Source organism: Pelodiscus sinensis, chromosome 1, assembly GCF_049634645.1.
Source record: "Pelodiscus sinensis isolate JC-2024 chromosome 1, ASM4963464v1, whole genome shotgun sequence".
NCBI lineage: Eukaryota > Metazoa > Chordata > Testudines > Trionychidae > Pelodiscus > Pelodiscus sinensis.
The window spans coordinates 295,539,857-295,550,089 of NC_134711.1; positions in this window are offsets into that span (position 1 = coordinate 295,539,857).

The following is a 10,233-nucleotide window of genomic DNA, read 5'->3' on the forward strand; positions in this document are numbered from 1 at the left end:
GCATTTTCTGTGGAACGCCTCCAACTTTACTTAAGTCTGAGTGGCATATTGTCCATGTTTTGCAAGCATATAGCAGTACAGAGAGGATACAGCTTGAATAGATCCTGAACTTAGTTGTCCTGCTGAGATGATGCTGATTCATATTCATTGTAAACAACCCACGGCATATGCTGCAGTGCCAAACCAATGAAGAACCTCCAAATGAGAGTTGGAGGAACAGGTAAATACAGCACCCATATAGAAAAAGTTAGAGACTTATCATGGCTCTGTATTAGAACCAAAGTCATCAGCATACTCAAGATCTGAGAGCAAAAGATTACTGATATTAATGCCTTGGGACCTGATGAAATGCTTCATTATATAATCCACTGCCCAACAGAAGAGTGCAGGGGCCAAGACACTGCTCTGCCTGACAGCAGATACTGATTTAAAAGGTGCCCAAATCCCATTCTCAGACATGTGTGCAGTGGTTCCATCATGCAGCTCACTAATCACGTCCAGCAGAGCAACTGGAACACCTAGGCCTTTTAAGGCCTTCCGTAATGCAACACAGTCAAACAATCAAATGCAGCCTTAAGACTAGCAGAATCTACACAGAGGGGCTTCAAGAGTATCTGCAACCACAAGCAGCGGGCAAAATGGCATGTGACATGAATCTGTTCCTCATAAAGCCTGACTGTTGGGGGTGATGCTTCCAAGGAGTAACTAGGGTTCTAAACATACCAGCTGCATGAACATCTTCTCTAGCATGGACAATGAGGTACTCAGCCTGGGATATTACATTCGTAGTGCTGTGCCCTTATAAAATGAGATCACATTACCATTATTTCAGGTGGTTAAGGTTCTAGTTCTCCATACCAGGCAAAAGGTAGCCAGAAGTGATTCTGCCACAGGTTCAAAAGAGTATTTTAGCTCCTCTGGGAGGGGGAGGGTTTTGCATCAGCACCAGTTATGCATCTGTTTTTCAGTTTGCAAATGGTGCACTTTGCATCATCTAGCATTGATGCATTAGTACAAGTGTCTGGGTCCAATACAAGTGTCTGGGTCCACTGCCTGCCCAGTGGTTGCCAAATCATCCAAGTCTGGGCAGGCAGTGGTTGGAGGCTGGTTCAGGACATACAATGTGATAAAATAAGTATGTCATCATCCAATTTATGTGGTCCACCTTGGCTGTCATTCAGGAGGTCATTTGTAGTGATTACCTCAGCAGTGGCAGTGGATAACAGAGATTGACAGTTTTAAGTTGCTCCTGACTAAGCTGAGTTAATCACCACCCACCACTTGGTTATATGCCTCACGACTGTGAAGTGCACTTCACAATTGTGTTGAACCTTCATTTCAGTTGATTACAGGTGTAACCCTTCTGCCAGGTAGAGCCAGCAGCAGCCAGGGCCGGGTTCAATATCTAGGGGTTCCTCTCCATCCATCCAACACAGAACTGGCTCGAGCACCCATCCAGTAAAACCTGGTAAATTCACATTCCACTCCGGGTGCCTGTGAGAGGCAATGCTTCCCCACTTGCAAGCACAGTCTTAGTGTAAAAAACAATCTTTTATGAACAGGAAGTGAAGTAACTTGGCATTCATTTGGAAAAACACCAGAATTCATAAACAAAAACCATGAGTAAAAGATCCACCCCAAGTAGGTTGGGCAATGTCCTTTTCCTCTCAGGTTCTTAAGTCCAGCAATGTAAATGTCCCCTTCACATACCCAGCCCTTGTCTGCATCCCACTCACAGTCACTGCCCTTAGTCAGGGAAAACCCAGAGTTCAGAGATGCATGTGCAGAGTTCACCTTCCATCGTGAGTCGGGGGGAGGGGGGAAGGTAAAGAGACATGTACTCTGTTGGTCACGCACCATCCTCCTGCTCACTACATTCTGGCGCCACCCATTCATCTCACCTCTGTGCCACCATGCTGCTAGCTGCTCATTATGCTTCTGCTGCTGCCATCCACTCCTTGGCCGTGAGTTCTGTCCATCAGTCTCAAATTATTTCAACTTCCAACAATTTCAACTCTTAGCAAGCAGGGTAGAAGAAACACAGCTCCAACACAATTAATGTAAGAAGAGAGGCACCTAGCTGCCTATTTAGTTCTGTTCTTTGAACTGTGTGGGGGGAGGGGAGAGAGGCCAAACTAGTCCAGGCATGGGAAGCCATACAGTCTTTAGACCAGATTAACCTTCCCTCATCTCTTCCCTTCAGAGCTTCTAAAAGTTGAGCCCCTACTTAGCAAAGGTCTTTCTGCTAACTGTGAGCCCTTTCATTTGGAGCAATTTAGCACAGTTCTACTTTTCTGTATTCCCACAATTACCAATGTAGGTAACCGTATTTCAACTATCCCTGCATTTAATACAAACATAGCTGATATTAAGTCATAAATTAAGTGGATTACAATGAGCAAAATACCACTTCATCTGCTGAATATCTAACACACCCAAACATAGCAGGAGCAAACTGTATTTGCATAGACACACCCAGGGTTTCTCTCCCATTCCAGTTAGCTGCAGTGGAACCATTCCTTCACATCCTGTTTACACAAGTGAGTTTATCGCTGCTGTGGCAGACTGCTCTTAAATTTAATTGTCTGGAAGGCCTCTTCTAATAGCAATGGCTGATGTGCTGGGTGCCTATAGCGGATCCTCTGCAGATTGATGGAGGCTGGTGGTGAACAGATACCAGGCAACCAAATTGAGTGAAGAATAAAACCAAACATAACAGCTAACAAGCACTTGGACACTGAAATGGAGACAAAGCAAATAGAAAATGGTGATTACAACTGGCAAGGAAACTTGACATTATAAATGCTTAATTTGTCAGCATCCTTTTTACTTTAAAGTTACAATTTATGGATTAAAATTTACTCATTCAGATCGCAATCTTATAAGCTTCTCTGTGTGGGTGCAAGATTCCACCCACACACAACAGCTTGCAGAATGAGCCTAAGCTGGAGCAGTGTTGAGCAGACTTTACTTTTATATTTATCAACACCCACACATGCCTTGCATAAACCCTCTCTAACTTTTTTAAAAGCTATGAGCAGTTGAAGGTGAGAAATAGGTTCTTTTGATGGGGTATACAAACCTCACACTGGGCAACAAGGGATTAAGGAGCTGCTAAGGGCTCAGCCAGCCCTGCCCACCTGAGATGCACAGGTTGGAAGAAGAATTAAAAGGGAGTAGAACAACTCACTTAGACCAGGTCTAGTTACAGATAAATTCAAATTAAGATATGCATCTCCAGCTACATTAGTTACATAGCTGAAGTATCTTAAATCACATTTTGACGGACAGCGGGAGGCTCCCGTCAACTTCCCTTACTTCTTGTAGAAGCAGGACTACCATTGTCGATGGTAACATCGCGTCTTCACTATACCCACTAATTCAAACCCCAGAATATTGTGGAAGAGACACGCTGCCATAGTTGATCTCCCACATAGTGTAGACGTGGCCTTTGAGGCAGGCCAGGAAAGAGAAAGGACCTTCACTTTACTCCTCCTGAGGACAGCATTGACGGACACAGGATCTCTCTTATCCTCAGCTGTCTGAGACTATCCTCAGCTTACCCAAGGACTAGGAGAGCCAGCTTCTGATATACCCTCTCTACATACTAAACCAGTTTGAACTGGTTTATGGACTACCCTGGGAAGGGAGGGAGAGACTCAGAACTAGTCTGATAAGAGAATTAAGACACAAGAGGGAGTGTTGCTCCAAGAGGGAGTGATTTACCACACCATACCTGTCCATTAAGATATGTCATACACTGATGTGACCCTCTTTACGCTTTCCTGTACAAACTTGGCTATGTCTACCCTGGCAGCTTCTTGTGCAAGAACTCTTTTGCAGAAGAATTCTTGTGCAAAAACTCTTCCACATGACAGCATCTACACTGGCATGTGCTTTTGCGCAAGAGATGTGCTTTTGTGCAAGAGCATCCATGCCAGTGTAGACACTCTCTTCCGCAAGAAAGCTCTGATGGCCATTTTAACCATAGGGGCTTCTTGTACAAGAAATTCATGTTGCCTGTCTACACTGGCCTCTTCTGGAAGAGCTCTTGCGCAAGAGGGCTTATTCCTCATGTGGAGAGGAATAACTCTTCCAGAAGAAACCCTGTTTTACAATGTTGTACTGTAAATTTACTTCTGGAAGAACACTCGGGCAGTGTAGACAGCTGGCAAGTTTTTGCGGAAGAATGGCTGTTCTTCCGCAAGAAGCTGCCTGTGTAGACGTAGCCACTGTGAACTGTGGACAACAGAATGGGGTAGGAAGAGGCCCAAGATAGATAGCTTTGAGGCACTCCTGAATATCAGACCCTTTTGTCACCCTCCCAGGATTTTGGGCCAGAGACCAGTATAGTAGGAGGTCATGAGCACCCATACAAATCCCTCCCTCCCCTGCAGGTCAAAGTACCTAATCTCCATCCACTAGGCAATACTTCCCGCATGCAAGGACCATCACAGTTTTCCTGAGTGATTTTCTTTGGTGGAAGTCATTAGGAATAATAAATTGTATTTGTAAGCTTGGCAATGCATTGCTAAACATGAATGGCTTCTCATGTACTTGAGCTATGCATATATTATTGTGGTGTATGATTAAAGTTCACAGTAGGCCTCAGTCAAGTGGACGTTGACATTTAAAGGTCAGGAGTAACCATATTCACTGAGAGAAAATGATCAAAAATAAACTGATATTTAAAAACATGAGCTGGGGAAAGAAATGAATTTGTCAATAAGAGCTAGCTATTTTGCTTGCCATATTGTTTGAGACATTTCTTGTTGTGAATTTTGAATTGCATTTGAAAAACATTTTAAACAATTTATTTAAATTGTTCTGAAAATTGTCTCCAACATTATCTGTCTCAAATGAAGTAGCCAAACTTGTTAATATAGTTTGATTTTTTAAAAATAAACCTGCCATTAAATTAATATGGTTATATATAAAACAATTTCTCTGTTGCAAACTAATTTATCACTGACTAATTTTTTTTTAAAAGGTGACCTGAAAATTTGGGGAGGGAATGCCAGATGTGTACATGGATTTTTTTATTGTTTTGTTTTGTCTTTTGTTGAATATTTCTATAAAGAAGATCTAAAAGCTGGATTATTTTTTCCCAAAAGGTAAACTTTGTTCTCATCTACCCTTCTTTTTGTGGGTCACCCAGATAACTGGAGAACTGGTAACTTTAGGTATCAATATCGATACCAAGCCACTGAAACCTGATTGAATTGAAAAGTGGCTTTTATTCATTCACTTTAAAAACATATTCTGTTTCTTTCCAATAGCACCTCTTCTCAAATATGAGATATATGTCTTGAAAAATTGACTTAAGAACTACTAAAAGTTGACTTAAGAACTTCGAGGCATCATAAAAATAAACAGATAAGACCATCTATATTATTTTTGTGTGTCATCTTCTACGTGGTCGTTCTGATGCTCATCAAAGTAGGTGTTTAATTTGTTAGCCTGAAAAATATTTTCCAGATTCAACTAAGAGGAATATTAACTTGCTGTTTATTGTTATAGTTTGAGAATTTTGAAGGTGTGTAAATCTTGTGTTTCCTTAGCCACTAAGTGAAAAGTAGAAGACTAATATTTAATCAGATGTCTCCTTAGAAATTAGAACAGCAATGGGCAACCCAGGCTAGTGAGTGGGGCTGCATGAGTGGCCCTCCTCCATCTCCGTGGGCCACAAATTGTTGTAACCAAACAGTCTCTCAGGACAGGGGAGTTTTGCTAGCTGTGCTTGAGTACCTAGAATTTGCAAAGTATATGTTGACTGAACCACAGTATCACTTTGATTGAATGCAGAGGGAGCGCACAACCCTTTCAATCAGTGTGTGCAATCAGTGCTCACCTCCCTTCATGTGCCCTTGATTTTTGTGTGTGTGGCCTTAGCAATACAGAAACAAAAGACAGAACTATGTAGCACTTTAAAGACTAACAAGATGGTTTATTAGGTGATGAGCTTTCGTGGGCCAGACCCACTTCCTCAGGTCTAGCCCACGAAAGCTCATCACCTAATAAACCGTCTTGTTAGTCTTCAAAGTGCTACACAGTTCTGTCTTTTGTTTCAGCTACACCAGACTAACATGGCTGCATCTCTATCACTATTTAGCAATACAAGTAGGGGAAAAAAGCGACAGACAGAAACCAACAGAATTTGACAATCCTGCAAGTGGCCAATGATAAACAAAATGTCTCACGGGTCACACAGAGAAGCCTGATGAGCAGCATGTGGCCATCAGGCCGCAGGTTATCCACCACTGCTGCGTTAGAATGTGTTTCAAGATATGGAGCTGATACTGTTTTAATTGAACCACTCAATGGATAAACTGGATATTGTTGTCAAATACTGGAAATCCTCTCATAGCAGTGAATGTCTCCCTACCCCCAAAGCGCCTCCAAGACCATGGACTTGGATTTTCTTGGTGTATATGCAAGTGATGTATCAGAACATCACTCAAATGTTAAAGAGGAAATGTCTCATGCCTTTGTACTACTAGATCTGAAGTCCTCTGCCTGATCTAGATGACTGCATCATTTAGTCTCCTTTATTTATTTTGTTAGTTAGGTAAGACTTTTTTATTCTAATACGTTAAGTAAACTGCCCCCAATTAACGTAAATTATTTTGTTAATGTTTGTTCTTCCTGAATTTCTTTACTTTTTTTTTTTAATCAGATTACAGCTTTTTTCTTCTGCTTTCAGATGAGAATGGAAACTTAACCACAGGACACTGTAACCTGCCACTGGAGCACTCTTGCAGTTCAAGCATTAGGTATGACTGACTATACTGAAAAGATCTGTTGGTTAGTCATTTGTCCTTACGCCTGACACGGATGGCACCCACCCCTGTATTTTACAATGGAAAGTAAATATTCAGTGCCCATGGAAGTTGAGAGACTATACAGTTTCATGAGTGCTATATAGTTCTGAGTAATTGCTTTTGCCAGCATCCTGTAGACGTGTGTCAAAGAATGCAATTTCTGTGGTAGCTCAACAAGACATTTCTTTTTAGCTAGAGTAGACTCCTGAGTTTTGTGAGTGTGTGCATGAGCTACATGTAGGTGTAGGAACAAACTGAATATATTTTTCTAATTGACTCCTAATTAAAAACAAGTCACATATTCAAATTAAAAGCAGTTAGCAGCTTAACTGAAATGCAAAATTTTGCACATTAAGTGCTTTGTCTGGGGTGTGCCTTTCTCCGCCTGCCAGTAACTGTTAAAGATTAATCTGCACATGATGTCTGCTGGCATTTAATATGATTTCTGACAGAGGTACCAATATATAACATACATAATGGGGAACTACATGTTAAACTTGAAAAGATACAATGCGTTTGCAAAATGTAAAATTTGTTTTTCTTCATCTATAAAACATTAGAAAATTCTGAAAGGTAAAAGCATTAACCAGTATTATTTTCTAGTTAGTAAAGTATCAAATCAACAGAAATCCCTGTGCTTGTAATGCAAATGATCACGTGGCAAAGAACTTTCAGTAAATCTAATAGTTATCGGCTGAAAATGCTGTTTAAATTGTTGCTTTATTCACTGGGAGCTTCATCTGCCTTCACTGAACCAGTGGCAAAGCTCTCATTGATGTCAGTGGAAGCTGGCTCAGGCTCTGACTGCACAGCTTTTATAAGAATGGTCTGATAAAGCGCTAACCAATTGTGATGCCCTACTCAAGACACCCAGAGCTGTAAACTATTGTGTTACTCCCCTCTGTCTTAGTAAGTGAGCTTCACTGGAGCCTATGCTATGTGTCAAGTATCAAAGGGGTAGCCATGTTAGTCTGAATCTGCAAAAGCAGCAAGGAGTCCTGTGGCACCTTATAGGCTAACCAAAGTGTTGGAGCATGAACTTTCGTGGGCAAAGACTCACTTCGTCAGATGCTATGTGTCAGTACCCTGGCAGACCGGATTGTCCACCTCACCAGGCTGCGTTTGCTTTGCCTTACAGATAATAGCCAGGTTCCCCACAGATGTCCCTCTCACTGGACACTTGCAGTAATTATGCGTGCTGCCTCCAGAGAGACAGTATACACACCAGCCTCTTCATTAGCTGAAGATTCATGCTATATATCACCATAACAGCACCAAGGTGGTTTATAGTAAAACTAAGCATAAGCTTATCAACAAACAGAGATTTATGTAACACTAAGTAAGAAAAAACTCAGACAGGTATGGTTACAATTAAACCAAACAACACTCTTTCCAGTGACTAAAAATTTCTTTTAGCAAGTTACAATGTGTCTCAGCCAGTTTCTCACTTGCATCAAATCATCAATGACTCACACTTCAGATCTGTGATAGAGATGTAGCCGTGTTAGTCTGGGGTAGCTGAAGCAAAATGCAGGACAATGTAGCACTTTAAAGACTAACAAGATGGTTTATTAGATGATGAGCTTTCGTGGGCCAGACCCACTTCCTCAGATCAAATAGTGGAAGAAAGTAGTCACAACCATATATACCAAAGGATACAATTAAAAAAAATGAACAAATATGAAAAGGACAAATCACATTGCAGAACAGGAGGGGGATGCGGGGGGGGGGGGGGGTCTTTAAACAGATATCAGACAAGATCACAAAGAGAAAACAGTTTCTTGCCATTTTAACCAGAAAGGACACTCTCTCAATGACTTAACCACCTGCATTCTGCTACAAAGACCTTTTACATCTGCACTTGAAAGGGAATCCTCTGAACTGTCATTCATGTTAAAATTCGACACTTTCCAAAAAGGACTCAACAAACATTTGAACTATCTCACCCATTACCAAGATAGTTTCCCCAATTATCACCTCTAATACCATTAACTCACAAACATCCCACTCTCCCTACCTCTAATATCATCAATTCACAGACACTTACCTTCCTTCCTTCCCCCCCCCTGCATCCCCCTGCAATGTGATTTGTCCTTTTCATATTTGTTCATTTTTTTTAATTGTATCCTTTGGTATATATGGTTGTGACTACTTTCTTCCACTATTTGATCTGAGGAAGTGGGTCTGGCCCACGAAAGCTCATCATCTAATAAACCATCTTGTTAGTCTTTAAAGTGCTACATTGTCCTGCATTTTACTTCAGATCTTGGAATCCAGCTTTCACAGAATGGTTTTATCTAAATGACAAACTCTTTTTGATCTACCCTTATCTTTTCCAAAGGCCACTGTCTTTGTCTCAAGAGCCAGGAGAACTCTGCTATGCTCCCAAAACTGTTTCCACCACCTCATTAGCTTGATGGCTTTGTTTACCTTATATGTAAATGTCCTTTGATTGTCCTCTGACTAATAAAGTTGGTCAGACAGGTAAATTCACATTCCTTTGTGTAAATCATTCCTTGAATTATTTATTGCCTACAAAACACAATAAAATGCAATTTCTAATACATATATATATATAATTCTTCATGTACAACCCATATATACATCACACACTGATTTGCAGGACCAGTGTGACACCAGTTCACATATGATGCCTTACATGATTCCTCTTAAGTACACATAATATTTGGGACAGTGTGTGTGTCAGGTCTGATGAGTTTCAGCATAGTGGGACCTCTGCTGATTGGTCTGAGGGGCTCTTAGGATCACACCAATATCAAGTCATATCTAGTGTCTTCTTTGACTATGCTCAACAGATGATATTTGTGTTTACAATTAGGTCTGATCTTGGTTCCCTTCAAGTCAACGTACATCTGGAATTTTTTAAGAAGCGTTTTGAAAACTTATTGCCCAACCATGCCTGCATAACTTTCCACTGTAATTATATTATCCCATCCCTCAACAAAAATTCCTCTTGGCCTGTGACAGCTTCTCCTCTCCCTTTCCCTAGTCAATCATCCTTTTTACTTAACTGAATTAACTAGAGGCAAGAACTCCTCTCCCATCTAGGCAGAAGACCTTAGTCAAGATGAATTTGTGACAAAGATTGGTTTGTGGGCTCACTCTTGGCTAGTTTTCCTGTTGCCTAGTCAAAAGGGGGTGGAACTGTGGATGAGAATGCTTCCTGGCCCAGAAAAGTCCATAAGGCTCAGCTGTAAAACAATTATTTCTACCTACTGTAGACTAAAACCAATGCACGGGACTCCTAATCAGACTAATCCCAACAAGCCTAGAGCAGATATCATCAAACTAAAAGTGTGTGCTACAGAAGTGTATGGAATAGAGTTAGCTAAAGCAATTAACTTCCAAAAACATAATTAAGCAAATAATTCATTAAACAATTTTCAGTTAT